General features: G+C 41.8%; 1 protein-coding gene across 6 annotated transcripts in view; it reads right to left on the minus strand.

Annotated features, from left to right (window-relative positions):
* The window catches only part of GAPVD1 (GTPase activating protein and VPS9 domains 1), a 79,541-nt gene extending 67,587 nt beyond the window's left edge, over positions 1–11,954 (minus strand). For all 6 annotated transcript variants that reach the window (XM_059143545.1, XM_059143548.1, XM_059143546.1 and 3 more), the window contains exon 1: positions 11,856–11,954. The gene's annotated coding sequence lies outside the window, so the exon portion shown is untranslated. The remainder of the gene's footprint in view (positions 1–11,855) is intronic.
* Between the last annotated feature and the right edge of the window lie 4,166 nt (positions 11,955–16,120).

Consider the following 16,120-nt stretch of genomic DNA (forward strand, 5'->3'; position numbering starts at 1 on the left):
TTCAAGTTGGCCCATTATAACCCTGAATAGTTAGATATTAAAAAACACTTGGTTTTAGAGGACTCAAAGACTCCTTGGGTTCTAAAGGAGGTACTAAAGATGAAATAATTCTGCAAAAAGAATTCACCTACTCTTTCTTAAGCTTTTCAATACAGAAATCTGTATTTGTAAACATTTTGCAATTCTGCCTTGTGACTTTTAGACCTAATGTATTTTTGTCGGGTGTCATGATTTATAAATAATGGAAGTAAAATTGACAGCTGGGGTTAAAGTTTTGCATTAGAAAATGAAAGGAGACAGTTTGGAGGGTGTTAAAAATAGATGCATTTGGGGCACCTGGGTGGCTCAGTAAAGTGTCTGCCTTCGCTCAGGTCATGATCTCAGGGGCCTGATATCAAGCCCTGCATTGGGCTCTCTGCACAGCAGGGAGTCTGCGTCTCCCTTTCTCTCACTCCCTCTGCTTCTCCCCCTGCTCATTCTCTCTCTCTCAAATAAATAAAACCTTAAAAAAAAAAAAAAAAGATGAGTTTAGCCTAAGTCCTAAAAACTTTAAAAATATACATATTTGGATAAAATTAAGACAGCTTAGGAAGATAATTTGACTCTGATTCTGTAAAAAGAGAAAAAGGCTAATATCCCTTAACTAATACTTTTGTCCTTTAAATTCTCCAATTTTTTTTTTAAGATTTTATTTATTTATTTGACGGACAGAGATCACAAGTAGGCAGAGAGGCAGGCAGAGAGAGAGGAGGAGCAGGCTCTCTGCTGAGCAGAGACCCCCCCCCCCACCGATGTGGGGCTCGATCCCAAGACCCTGAGACCATGACCCAAGCTGAAGGCAGAGGCTTAACCCTCTGAGCCACCCAGGTGCCCCTAAATTTTCCAATTTTAATTCTTTCAAAGACTCATTGAAAATAAACTGAAGACATAAATTAGTAAGTAGAGGGGCGCCTGGGTGGCTCAGTGGGTTAAGCCGCTGCCTTCAGCTCAGGTCATGATCTCAGGGTCCTAGGATCAAGTCCCACATCAGGCTCTCTGCTCAGCGGGGAGCCTGCTTCCTCCTCTCTTTCTGCCTGCCTCTCTGCCTACTTGTGATCTCTCTCTGTCAAATAAATAAATAAAATCTTTAAAAAAATAAAAAATAAAAAAAATAAATTAGTAAGTAGAAAAAAAGGAAGAATGAACATGTTTGACGACATGCTTCCCGCTAGTCTCTAGTGTGGGTATACTGGCATTACAATGGAGCAAGACCATGCAAGCACCCTCTCGGACAGAGATTAATGAGCAGACATCTTGCCTGCTTTTACAGTTACAACAGTGGGCTTAAAGCCTTACATTTTAAAAATGGCATACAAAAAAGTTGTATACAAAGATAATTTTGGCCTGATATATATATATATATATATATATATAAAATATATATACATATATAAATATATATATAAATATATACATAATTATACTATTAGCATTAAGCTATGCTTTTTTTTAAACATATGCTCAACCATTCATTTATACATATTAAATATGACAACTCGAAGTATCAACAAATAGTTCAAAACTGGGCTTCAGAGTCTGGCTAGCTCAGCTGGAAGAACACGCAATTCCTCATCTCAGGGTGAGGAGTTTGAGCCCCACACTGGGTGTACACATTACTTGAATAAATAAACTTAAAAAAAGAAAACAAAAAACTGGGTTTCAGCTTAGGAACAATGAAAAACTCCCCTACTGAAAATGTTTTTACAAAGTGCCAATACATATTGAAACATATTCCAAAAAACGAGAAAAATATAGTAAGCATAAAGAAAGAAATTTTAATTAACTATAATTTAAAAACAAGAGAGGAGCCTGGCTGGCTCAGTCCAACGCAATTCTAAATCTCAGTGTTTTGTTTTGTTTTTTTTTAAAGATTTTATTTATTTATCAGAGAGAGAGAGGGAGAAAGCGAGCACAGGAAGACAGAATAGCAGGCAGAGGCAGAGGGAGAAGCAGGCTCCCTGCCGAGCAAGGAGCCCGATGTGGGACTCGATCCCAGGATGCTGGGATCATGACCTGAGCCGAAGGCAGCTGCTTAACCAACTGAGCCACCCAGGCGTCCCTAAATCTCAGTGTTTTGAGTTCGAGCCCCACACTGGATGTGAAGCCTAGTTAAAATTTTTTAAAAAAGGGGGCGGGGGGCGGCTGGGTGGCTCAGTGGGTTAAGCCGCTGCCTTCGGCTCAGGTCATGATCTCAAGATCCTGGGATCGAGTCCCGAATCGGGCTCTCTGCTCAGCAGGGAGCCTGCTTTCCTCTCTCTCTCTCTCTGCCTGCCTCTCTGCCTACTGTGATCTCGCTCTGTCAAATAAATAAATAAAATCTTTTTTTTTTTTAAAGATTTTATTTATTTATTTGACAGACAGAGATCACAAGTAGGCAGAGAGGCAGGCAGAGAGAGAGAGAGGAGGAAGCAGGCTCCCTGCTGAGCAGAGAGCCCGATGTGGGGCTCGATCCCAGGACCCTGGGATCATGACCTGAACTGAAGGCAGAGGCTTTAACCCACTGAGCCACCCAGGCGCCCCAATAAAATCTTTTTAAAAAAAAAAAAAAAAAGGGTGCCTAAGTGACTCAGTTGGTTATGCAACTGCCTTCAGGTCAGGTCACTATCCTGGAGCCCCAGGATCGAGTCCCACATCGGGCTCCCAGCTCCATGGGGAGTCTGCTTCTCCCTCTGACCTTCTCCCCTCTCATGCTCTCTCTCACACTCTCTCTCAAATAAAAATAAGTAAAATCTTTGGCGCCTGTGTGGCTCAGTGTGTTAAAGCCTCTGCCTTAGGCTCAGGCCTTGCATCAGCCTCCCTGCTCAGCAGGGAGCCTTCTTCCCCCTTTTCTCTGCCTACATGTGATCTCTGCCTCTTGAATAAATAAATAAAATCTTTTAAAAATAAATAAATAGGGGCGCCTGGGTGGCTCAGTGGTTAAGCCGCTGCCTTCGGCTCAGGTCATGATCTCAGGGTCCTGGGATCAAGTCCCGCATCGGGCTCTCTGCTCAGCAGGGAGCCTGCTTCCTCCTCTCTCTCTCTCTCTGCCTGCCTCTCTGCCTACTTGTGATTTCTCTCTGTCAAATAAATAAATAAAATCTTTAAAAAAAATTAAAAAATAAAAAAATAAAAATAAATAAATAAAATAAAATCTTCTTTAAAAATTTTTTAAAAAGAAAAAACAAAAATAAAAACAAAAAATCAAGTATCTCAGTACCTGAAGCCTCTTCTAAAATGTATACATAAGGGGCGCCTGGGTGGCTCAGTGGGTTAAAGCCTCTGCCTTCGGCCCAGGTCGTGGTCCCAGGGCCCTGGGATGGAGCCCACATCATCGGGCTCTCTGCTCAGCAAGGAGCCCGTTTCCTCCTCTCTCTCTGCCTGCCTCTCTCTGCCTACTTGTGATCTCTGTCAAATAAACAAATAAATCTTTAAAAAAAATATATATATATATATATGAGAGATACAGAAATTATTGGTCCTAGTTTCTTTAAAAATGAAAATACCTTAATTAGGATTACTTAAGGAGCAAAAGCCACAAATAATTATATGCAAACACAAGTTTAGGCAGCTCATAGTGAAAAAATACCTAACTAAAATCCTTCATGCCTATGTAAAGATTAACTCCAGGGAAGGAATTACAGGGAAAAAACAGAAGTTGAAGGGAAAAAAAGTTAATTAACCATTTGAGAAAATTTCTTTCAAGTACGGGTCTTTCCATAGCAAGTAGGAGGGATTCCACTTATTTCAGGCTTTTACAAAAAAATTAAAATTAAAAGAAAAAAATAAATCATACTTTACCTTGAAGAATCCTAAAGTAATGTGTAACCAACTCCACCCAATCAATTCTAAAAAAATTTTTTTTTACTTTTTTAAATAAAGGGAAAATGTCTAACTATTAGGAATATATCCACTTTCCCTCTTCAATTTTCTACAATAATTAGGGGTAATTTTTCCAAATGCCATTATGAGGCAGCATCACCTTGTAAGGTGGGAAGTGCTCTGGGTCATCACTAGAAAGCAGCTCACAAACTCACAGCAGAACCAACTGGGTGAAGTGAGAAGTGACAGCATTTTAATAGTGGCCAAGAAAGCACCTGAAGACTAAGGCTTGTTTTGTTTTGTTTTTAAGGATTTTTATTTATTCATTTGACAGACAGAGATCACAAGTAGGCAGAGAGGCAGGCAGAGAGAAAGGAGGAAGCAGGCTCCCTGCTGAGCAGAACCCGATGCGGGGCTCGACCCCAGGACCCTGGGATCATGACCTGAGCCAAAGGCAGAGGCTTTAACCTACTGAGCCACCCAGGTGCCCCTAAGGCTTGTTTTAAAGTCAGGGATGTGGTACCAAGGCAAAACAGAATGCAAGAGAGCTGGAGCACCAAAAGATAACTAGCAATCACTGAACGAAAGGCATGTTCCCGAAGCTTTTCATATGCTCCTGTCATTAGTCAGTCCTATGACCCCCCACTTTACAGATGAGGCATCAGATTTAGAAAAGTCAAATAACTTCCTACCTAGCCATTCAGCTGTCATGCGGCAGAGAATTCTAAAACTACATTTGTTTGGCTTCACAGCCCGCACTCTTCATTTCCCCATGCTGCCTCTCTGGTTCTTCTTCAGAATATTGACTTCAGGTTCCCTGTGCGCAATTTCACTGTAGAGAGCACTAGGAAGGGAGTGATACACCTGCAGGCAAATGATCACATACTATGGCCTGGGTGGCTACAATTTTTCCATATTTCTTCATTCCAAGCTACCTTTACAATCCTTCCTCCCATTTTTCCATTTCAGAGACCTAACATACTAGCCAGAATTTAAAAAAGAAAGAAAGAAAGAAAGAAAAAGTAAAAAAGACTTGGATATTCTATGTAATTTACAAATTCCTCTTCTTTGTTCCGCTTATTCCTTTGCCTGGAGCCCTTCTCCAACAGCCCTGGAGCCAATTACATCTATGATTTTTAGTCCACCTCAAATGCCACCTCCTTCAAACAGCATTCCCTGATCTTCCACTCTCCCGTTCAGTGGCAGTATCTCCAATCTAAATCTTCTTTACACTTTATATACTGGCACCTCTATATAAACAATTCAGGAGTCTGATAAAGTTTTTTTTTAAGATTTTATTTTTATTTGTTTGACACAGAGAGATCACAAGTAGGCAGAGCAGCAGGCAGAAAAAGAGAAGCAGGCTTCCTGCTGAGCAGAGAACCCGATGCGGGGCTCGATCCCAGGTCCCTGGGACCATGACCTGAGCTGAAGCCAGAGGCTTAACACTCTGAGCCACCCAGGCACCCCATGGAGTCAGATAAAGTTTTAAAATAATCACTCCAGGGGCGCATGGGTGGCACAGTTGGTTAAACCTCAGACTCTTGGTTTTGGCTCGGATTATGGTCTCAGGGTTGTGAGATCAAGCCCCAGGAATATGTGGTGGTTTGGTTTGAGCCTGCTGGGTTGGAATCCTACCTTCCACAGACTGTAGGACTTTGGCAAGTTACTTAACCTCTATGTGTTTCAGTTTCTTCTTGAAGTAGAATCTACTTCATAGGGTAGTTGTGTGGATTTTGCAAGTCAGTGAAAGTAAAGCGTCTAGCACGGTGCAAGGCACAATGCAGGAGCAGAATGCGTATTAGCCAGACACAGAATATGTGTCCCTTCAGCTGCTGAAGTGTAGCAGAACAACGTACTTTTTCTTCATTTTCTTTATTTACTTTAGAAAGGGGAGGGGGAATAGAGGGAGGCAGAGGAGAGGGAGAGGAAGAATCTGAAGCGGACTCCGCACTAAGCACAGAGCCCAATATGGGACCTGATCCCATCACAGTGAGATCATGACATTAGTTGGACACCTAACCAACTGAGCCACCCACGTGCCCCAGAACCAGTTACTTTATGGATAGAATGCCGTGTGCACAGTGGTCACTCAAACATTTATTAGTGCTCTGTAAACAATTTCACATTAGACTCTGAAACTTTCATATTTTGATATAAAAATATTTGGTATGTTTGATATTTCGATATAGAAGACAGGTTGAAGAGTGAGAAATGAATAAATACTGAGTGTAAACTTCTGAGTATAGCCCCCACACATATTGCATGTATTACTCTGTGTGCAGGTGTGAAAGTCTATTTTATTAAACCAGTGCTGTTTTCTTCAAAGATTTATTTATTTAAGAGAGAGAGAGACAGCAGAAGCAAGCACGGGGTCAGGGGGAGCAGAGGGAGAGAGAAACTCAAGCAGACTCCATACTGAGCATGAGCCCATCACTCAGCTGGGTCTCCTAACCCTGATATCATGACCTGAGCCAAAACAAAGAGTTGGACACTTAACCAACTGGGCCATCCAGGTGCTCCTAAATCAGTACTGTTCGAAACAAACATAATGTGGGACGCCTGGGTGGCTCAGTCAGTTGAGTGTCTGCCTTCGGCTCAGGTCATGATCCCAGGATCCTGGGATTGAGCCTTGCATCAGGCTCTTTGCTCAGTGATGGCCTGCTTCTCCCGCTCCCTCTGCCTCCTCCCTGCTGTTCATGTTCTGTCTCTATCTCTCTCTCTCAAATAAATGAAATCTTTTTAAAAAGGAAAAAAAATATTTTTTACATTAAAAAAAAAATAATAAAAGGGGGCACATGATGATAATAAATAAATAAATTATAAATAAATAATAATAAAAGGCACCTGGGTGGCTTGGTTGGTTGAGCATCAAATTTTTGATTTTGGCTTAGGTACTGATCTTGAGGTTGTGGGACTGAGCCCCATGTTGGGCTCCATGCTTAGTGGGGGAGTCTGATTGAAATACCTCCCTCACCCCCTCCTCCCATTCACACAAGTGCACACTCTCTCTCTCTAAAAAAAAAAAAATCATAAAAAAATCACTTTACTGATTACTTATTAATTACAAAGGAAAAAGGGCCCCTTTGCAAAATAAATCTAGTAGATACTACTTTATTCAAATGACCAAATTTACATCAATAATGAAATTGACAGCTAGTGCCTCTGATGTGACACACTTGAGACCTAAAATCAACTACACAGCATTCCAACCAAAAATGTTTAACTGAATCTGATCATGCAGAGACAATCAGACAAATCCAAATTGAGGGGCATCCTACAAAACAACTCATTTGGATACTTACTGCCATGAAAAACATCCTCCACCCTGCCCCCTCCAAAACGCTGGAAAACCAGTCCAGATTCAAGCAGGCAACTAAATGCAATGCAAGCCCCTTAAATGCATCTTGGATCAAACAGAAAACCAAGGATCTAGGGACAGTATTGGGACTATTGGGGAAATTTGAATAGGTACTATATATTAAAGAAAAATTATATATCCATGTTAAATTTCTTGAGGGTGACAACTGAATTGCAATTATGTGGAAGAAAGTGTTTGTTCTTGGGAAATACATACCCTTACTTAGAGGGTAAAGTGTCCTGATGGTATCTATACCTAACTCGCAAGTGGTTCAGGGAGAAATGTATCTACTAGTGCATAAAGCAAGCATAGCAAAACGTTAACAACTATGGAATCTAGGCAAGGAGTACAAGGGTATTATTATACTACTCTTGCAACTCTTCTGTAGGCTTATAATTTTTCAAAGAGTTGGGAAACAATACTTAAAAGTTATGGATTCAAGGGTGCCTGGTTGGCTCAGTCAGAAGATCACGGGGTCGAGAGCTCAAGCCCCATGTGGGCATAGAAATTACTTTTAAAAAAAAGTTATGGGGGCTCCTGGGTTGCTCAGTGGGTTAAAGCTTCTGCCTTTGGCTCAGGTCATGATCCCAGAGTCCTGGAATCAAGCCCCGCATCTGGCTCTATGCTCAGCGGGGAGCCTGCCTCCCTTCCTACTTGTGTTCTCTGTCAAATAAATAAATAAAATCTTTTAAAAAAATGAAGTTATGGATTCAAAGCAAAATCAACAGAAAATAGGAACAGGTGCAAAGATGACTTAGCACTTGTATTAGGATTAACTGTTAACATCATCATAATTGCTTTTAATATTTAAAGAAAACTTACCGTATCATCCCCTTTGCACCACCTCCACCCATTCTTATTTCTTTCCAGAAACTGTGAAATTATGAGGTAGGGTATGCCCATTTTCAACTTTACTAAATAACTGCAAATGCTGTCTCTTGAGGCAGTTATACCCATTTAAATTCCTACATTGTTTAGAATCTGTCCTACATAGAAATTGTCCTACAGCAGTTTCTAAATTACCATTTTCAGTGACATCTTCACTAACTTTGATACTGTCAGACATTAAAATTTTTTTTCTATCAATCTCATGTCAAAAATTCAGTGTCATTTATACCAAGCAAGGATCACAAAGTAAAAGAACTTCATCCACAGACCCTTCCTTTTATCACATCACTGTAAGACATTCAGGATAATCAAACCTACATGGCAGCATGTACTAAGAATGATCAGTTCCCATGTGAAACCAAATGCCCATGAAAGCAGGGCATAATGTTTGGGAAATAATTTGTCTTTAAAAAATGTAAGATGAAAAGGTTCAAATTCAACCGGCATACATGATACTATCTGTTAAGACTTTTTTTTTTTTTTTTTTTTAGATTTTATTTATTTATTTGACAGAGAGCGAGATCACAAGTAGGCAGAGAGGCAGGCAGAGATAGAGGGGGAAGCAGGCTCCCTGCCGAGCAGAGAGCCCGATTCGGGGCTTGATCCCAGGACCCTGGGATCATGACCTGAGCCAAAGGCAGAGGATTAACCCACTGAGCCACCCAGGCACCCCATCTGTAAGATTTTTAAAATAGATATTTTATTCCTAGAAATAAATAACCTAGGTCTTATAATTTAACTCATTTACTCATTCATCAAGTATTTACTGAATACCTGTTATGTGCCAGCCACTATTCCAGCACTGTGGCAAAGACAAAAATCACTATTCTCACAGACCTAAATTCTAATGGGGAGGCAAAAATTTTTAAAACCAATTTACAAATAATATGGTATCAGATAAATACATGCAATTAAAAAAAAATAAAGGGGTAGGGAACAAAGAATAATAAGGAGGCAGCATAAGGACACAGAAAGTACCAGGCAATATCTCTCCAAGGCACTGATTTTGTCGTATGGTGTGTTCAATTCAGAATAAACTATTTCAGCACCAATATCTTTTCATAAAATACTCTTCTTCACTCTTCCATACCCCGCTTTACTTTTTCCAGGAAAAAAAGTTTGCCGCAATGGTTTTCCCACTATTGCTATTATTTTAGAGGGGAAAAAATCTCACACAAAGTATTGACAGGTGTTTTACAAACAGTTGCAAATTTCAAGTCCCACATAATCTAAAGAAATGTCAACAGTGATCTGTCAGTGAGAAGTCTAATGCTAAAATGAAGCTGAACTGTAAGAATTTAAAATGGAATTTTGAGAAAATGATTTACCAATTCTCCCAACTCTATCGCCTGCACATTTACTTTCTATCATATATGAAAAGAATAACAGCAATAGGAAATATATCTGAAAAGAGACCATGTGATTTTTACTTAAAGATTAAAAAAAATTAGAATATCCCCCTCTTTGGGGCACCTGAGTGGTCATGATCCCCAGGTCCTGGGATCAATCCCCACATGGAGCCCCACTTCCGCCCAACTCCCTGCTCAAAGGGAAGTCTGCTTCTTCCTCTGCCCCTCCCCCCAAACTCATTTTGTCTCTCTTCCTTAGATGAATAAAATCTTTAAAAAAAAAAAAAAAGAGGGCGCCTGGGTGGCTCAGTGGGTTAAGCCGCTGCCTTCGGCTCAGGTCATGATCTCAGGGTCCTGGGATCGAGTCCCGCATCGGGCTCTCTGCTCAGCAGGGAGCCTGCTTCCTCCTCTCTCTCTCTGCCTACTTGTAATCTCTCTCTGTCAAATAAATAAATAAAATCTTTAAAAAAAAAAAAAAAAAAAAAGAGTATCTCCCTCTTTAAAAGCCACACTACCTATATGATTTGAAGAAAACCAGCACACATTAAAATTTCTTTTCACAGGCTTACACAAGAGCTTAGAAGGCTTCTACCACTTAGAACTAGGCAGTGCCTTCCTATAAAAATCTAAAAGCCAAAGTATTCACTTCCCTTTTTTCCTCAGACTATTTTGCTGATTCCCCAGTACACTGAATGAAGTATCTACAGTCTATCTTTCAAAATTATTATTCTGACTCAGCCAATTCTTCTTTTACTTCTGTGTACAAAATTCCCTCTTTATCTATACTATAATCCTATCTGCTTTATCTTCTTCCTTAAAAAAAAAAAAGGAAAAAAAAAAGATTCAAATATCTTTCAGGCCAATTTATAGATCACCAAACACTTCTACCTCAGGAGTTCTTCATCTTTTTTGTACCACGGATCTTTTTGGTAGTCTGATGAAGCCTATGGACTCTCAGATTTTTATTCTGATTTTATTGATTTGATTATAATATCAACACGCAACGTGGGAACTGAACTCACAGCCCCGAGATCAAGAGTTGCACACTCCACTGACTAAGCCAACCAGGCACCCCTCAGATTGCTTTTAAACAACTAAATATATGAAATCATGAAAGAAACCAATTATATGGAACTGTTATTTAAAAATCATGACTCGTTAATATATGTGTGGCTTTATCATCACATTAAATAACAAGATCTAACAGTGTATCTAATAATGCTATAAATTCAAAAAAATACAAGCATAAATGATATTGAGAGATCTGCAAAAACTGTAAACATGATACAAAAATATTTATAATTTTTATCGGTGACAAAGTCACCGGTATTGTAAATTCCACTGCCTACGTTCATAATTGAAAGAACTAAAAATTAGTTCCCAGGTAATAAAAATAGATGTGATTTTATCCCCCATTCTAGTTCAAAAATCCCCTATAAAAATCCACCAAATGGTAAAATCCCAGGTTAAAATCCTTTCTAGTTCAAAGCTGTGCTCAAACTAACTTCTGTCACAATTTTGTTTTTTAAGATTTTATTTATTTGACAGACAGAGATCACAATTAGGCAGAGAGGCAGGCAGAGGGAGAGAGGAGGAAGCAGGCTCCACGCCAAGCAGAGAGCCCGATGTGGGGCTCGATCCCAGGACCCCGGGATCATGACCTGAGCCGAAGGCAGAGGCTTTAACCCACTGAGGCACCCAGGCGCCCCTGTCACAGATTTTAAAATAAAAAAGATTCCTCCCTTGGCCTAGCTCTCATCTGAACATATCACCATGCCTGTTTTCCCACAGACTTATACACAGAACACTGTTTATTTCTATGGTTTGCCCAGCCAGCACCCATTTAAATTTGACAGTCAATAAAAGGTGAAGTTGAAGGAAAAGGAGATGGAAGCAACCACCAGTCTCTCACTTCCAAGACCTCCAACAGCAAGTAGAAAGATGCCAAGTATACTGGGTGTGTGCTTTTCGAAGCCGGGCTGCCCCCAGACCCAGGAGTCCAGCTTGTCAGGAATCCCCGAGGCTGACACCTTCACCAGCGGCACTCAGAAGATAGTCCACCTCCCTCTCGCCTCCTGTGCTCAGTTCTCCACCTGCCAGGTCGCTCGCCTGCGGCTCCCACCCAAAGCCGCCCGCCGTTCCTCGGTCCGTCCCCATCCCATCCCCCACGCGTCCCTCCCTCCCGTCTGCCCCAGGCCGCCCTGGCCCGCGGGCGCCGCCACATCTGTCCCCTGGGCCTAACCGTGTGTCCCCCTACCCCTACTTCCACCGACACGGGAGGGAAGGGCCCAGGGCCCAGGGGTCATCTGCACGGGGTGGCCCGGCCATTAGGCGCAGGCTGCGGCCCTAGGCCAGACCAGACCGGCCGCCAGGCAGCGAACCGCGCACTCCGCGCGACTTAACCCGAGACGCGCACTCACCACGGGGATCACACGAAGGAGGGCACCCAGGTTTCGCCGCACCGCCACTCGGCCTCGGAACCGTCGCCGTCGCCGCGAACTGCTACCGCCGCCGCCGCCGCCACTACTCGCTAGCTGGCTTCCCTGCGTCCTGCGGCTGCGCTGCCGCCACGCCATGGCGCGTGCGCGGCGCCGCGGGGGCCCCTGGGACTGGTGGTTCGCGCGGGCGGCCAAAGCGGCACTTCGGTTTTAGCCCGCACGGTCCGCCACCGGCTGGAGCGTTCGGGGGCGTCTGCGGTACCACGAAGCGCCTTCCGGAAAACCGTTCCTCAACTGACCCGCGACGTCGCTTCTGCACAGGTTGCTGCTGGGTGTGAAAAACACGCCTGTGCAAGTCCGTGTAAAGTAAAAGAATTTAGAACATTAACATCTTCGGTTACAAGTGTCACTTGCCCCGGACACATGACTCGACTCACGCGCGCGCGCACGCACAGACACACCACCTCCACCTTTCTGTTAAAAGTTTTGCAAGTGGCCTTCAATGGTATCGGGATTTTCAGTTTTAAACCTGATTTCCCAGTCCTCGTTTTATCCTTTTACTTACTGTGAATTTGACCATACAGTTTTTTAAGTTGGCTGATTTATCTGATAAAATTTTATCTTACAAAAATAACTCAGGTATATTCAAACGTCAAGTTAACGGAGCTGCACAGTCATAGAAACTTTAGAATTGGAAGACACGTTATAGGTTATTAGTCTAACTTCTGCCCAGGCAGGAATTCGCTCTTGTACATTCCATGCAATGATCTTCCAACTTTCTTTCTTTTTTTTTTTTTTTTTTTAAGATTTTATTTATTCATTTGAGAGAGAGGGAGCAGGAGCAGGGGCCAGAGGCAGAAAGAGAAACGGACTCCCGGGACCTGGAGCTCCATCCCAGCCCCGGGAGAGCATGGCCCTACCCAAGCGCAGACACTTAACCGTCTGAGCCACCCCGGCATCCCCTCTTCCAACTTCTATTTCCACAGTTCCAATTTCAGGGAGCTATCTCAAGTGAGATAGCCCGCTCCACTGTTGGACAGCTCTAAAAGTTCGAAAGCTCTGCCTTGGGTGAAATCGGCTTCCCTTTTACCTCCTTCCAGTGCTAGAAGTTCTGATGTCTGGTGCAATATACAATGTTTTCCATTTTACAGCCTTTCAAAAAACTGAAAACAACGATTTTATCCTCCATCACTGGGACTCTCCAGGCAAAAAAAAGGGGGGAAAAAAAAAAGTAACATTCAGTTTTCCAACTATTTCAAATGTGAATCAGCTCCCACAGTGCTTTCCATTTAGTCATCCTCTTTGATGTATTACACTTAAAATTTTGTCAAAATTTGCTATTTATTGCCTCATTTTATTAGCATGATAGCATTCTCCAGTTAGCTGGTCAGGTATTATGACTATCATATTGTCATTCAACTGGTTCAGGAATTCAGTTTTAAAGTATTGCCCAAAAGACCATGAGGGTAACTCACACAGATTAAGGATCATAATAATAAGCTAAGGTATAAAACTGTATGAGAATCCCTGAGAAAGTTTTCATTGAGTTGAGAGGCCATGACTGTAAGAAGATGATAGTTGGGAGTTACTGGATGACTGGATTTTAAGAAGGAAGATGGCACGTCAGGATTGCTAAGGAAGAACCCAGCCTGAGCAAAACCTGAACACATTCAAGGTTTGCTTTCACTTAACACTGAGTACTCTAGATGGGCTTGGAGCACACTTGCCATGGGAGAGAGAAAGAAAGGACCCTAAAAGTTGCAAAAAGCTCCTGAGGGTTGTAGAAAGAGCACTGGGATGGTCAATCATTCTGAACCCTACTCTGCCATCTATAAATCAGTTTTCCATTTTTAGGCAGTTTTCCATTTTTCCCCCCACAGCACACCCCAGGAACATAACCCCCACATTAGAACAATGGATCACTACAACAGTAATTCTTTTTTTAAAAAAGGATTTTATTTATTTGAGAGAGAGAGATGGTGAGCCTGAGCGGGGGTAGGAGCCAAGGGAGAGGAAGCAGCAGATTTCTGGCTGAGCAGGAGCGGGATGTGGGGCCTGATCCCAGGACCCTGGGATCATGACCTGAGCCGAAGGCAGATATTTAAACAACTGAGCCACCCAGGTGCATCTACAACAGTAATTCTTGTGGAATATGTGGCAGGTGGTATTCTCAACATCTTTTACGCATAGAGAAATGAACTCAAGAGGTGAACAGATGCTCAAAATCAATAAATAATAACCTCGGATGGCACAGAACCCCATCTTATTTACCACTGTCCCTCTGGAACCTGGCATACCACCTATGATGTAATACATATTTTTGTACCTTTTTTTAAATGAATGAGATGAATAGAGAGTGAACCCTGGCTAAAGCTCTTTCCACTACGCCTCTCAGCCTTCCCTGATATACACAGACATTAAGTTACATATTTGTAGTTACGAAATTCATACTGATCTTGATTAGAACTCTGTTTTTCAGATTTCTAACTCCATACTCTCCATAAAACTACTTTGCTGCAGAATCAGAGTGCACTGACAAACTCAGAATTAAAAAAAAAAAAAAAAGTTCCTGGGGCGCCTTGGTGGCTCTGTTGGTTGAGCATCTGCCTTTGGCTCATGTCATTGTCTCAGTGTCCGGGATGGAGCCCCAAATGGAATTCCCTGCTCAGTGGGCTCTTCTTCTCCCTCTGCCCCTCCCCCCGCTCATGCTCTCTCTTTCAAAATAAGTACAACTCTTTATTTTTTATTTTTATTTTTTTTTATTTGACAGAGAGAGTGAGATCACAAGTAGGCAGAGAGGCAGGCAGAGAGAGAGGAGGAAGCAGGCTCCCCGCTGAGCAGAGAGCCCGATGCGGGACTCGATCCCAGGACCCTGAGACCATGACCTGAGCCGAAGGCAGCGGCCCAACCCACTGAGCCACCCAGGTGCCCATAAGTACAACTCTTTAAAAAAAAAATTCAATGCTAAAAGCTAACTGAACCATTACATTCACTGTATTTGTTTTTTAAAATTCATTTTCAAACAAGTAATACAGAAATTCTTGACCTTAAAAGATGTATACAATGAAGTCAAGAAAATCCTCTTGATTCCCGTCCAATTCCACCCAGAGGGAGCCACTCTTGTCAGTGGTAGGTATTTGTCTAGACTATGGGGGAGGGGTTTAACACAAACAGAATCACGTTGTACATACCATTCTGTTCTTTTCATTTAAAAATAAATTGAGCTTCATTCCATATCACTACATAAAAATCTACCTCAGCTTTGAAACTTTGCAAACTATTTCCATAGTATCACCTACCATAGTTGATTTGGCATCCCCTATTGAGTTTGACATTTAGGTTGACTGTACATTCTGAATAACAAAAAGATAAATGTGAACTAATGAGGTTATTTTTTAACATAGTTCAAAAAATATTTAAGGGAAAACTTTTTTTTTTAAAGCTCTGGCAATCTGCAAAACAACAACAACAAAAAATCCAGAAACACATGCAGGGAAGATGTTCGACACAGGTGGCAGATAGTATTTCTTTATAAAATGCTTTTTGCCCTTTGGAATAGCCCAGCTGCAAGCAAAGGACAAGACTACAGGCATAACCTTACTCCATATTCTGGGCCCTTGGTTGTCCTACACTGGCCCCCACTGGCAGACTCAGAAATAGTAGCAGCACTCAGAAGTGGATATACTATGAAATAGACGGAGATTATGATTTAGGGCCCCTCATTCACCTCGGGATTCTTCCAAGGCCCAGGCAATTCAGTCAATATGATTTTGTAACATTTGCTAAAAAATTTTTAATTATTGGCTAAGTTAAGGACAGATAACAGCCTGAAACTTGAGAATACTGAAAACGAGGAAAAAGACGCCTGTAGAACAGAGTCATAAATTAGGCAACTTGTACTTCAGCACAGTGAAATCTACTATAAACCTCATCCTTCCAAGGTGTCTTGGTGGCTTAGCTGGTAAGTGCCCGACTCTTGATCTCAGGGTCATGAGTTCAAGCCTTAACAAAACAAAGCAAAACAAAAAAATACCTTATCAGGCATGTCCAGACTGATTGGGAGCTGTCATGTTAACACATCAAATTTTGGTATACTACCTGTATTCGTTTTAACCTATGACTATAACGTATGAAATATGTTTATGTAATTATATCTTTTTTAAAAAGATTTTATTCATTCATTCGAGAGACAGTGAAAGGAATAGAAGTCACAGAGGGAGAAGCAGAGTCACCACTAAATGGAGAGC

This window comes from Mustela lutreola, chromosome 12 (genome assembly GCF_030435805.1).
Source record: "Mustela lutreola isolate mMusLut2 chromosome 12, mMusLut2.pri, whole genome shotgun sequence".
Lineage (NCBI taxonomy): Eukaryota > Metazoa > Chordata > Mammalia > Carnivora > Mustelidae > Mustela > Mustela lutreola.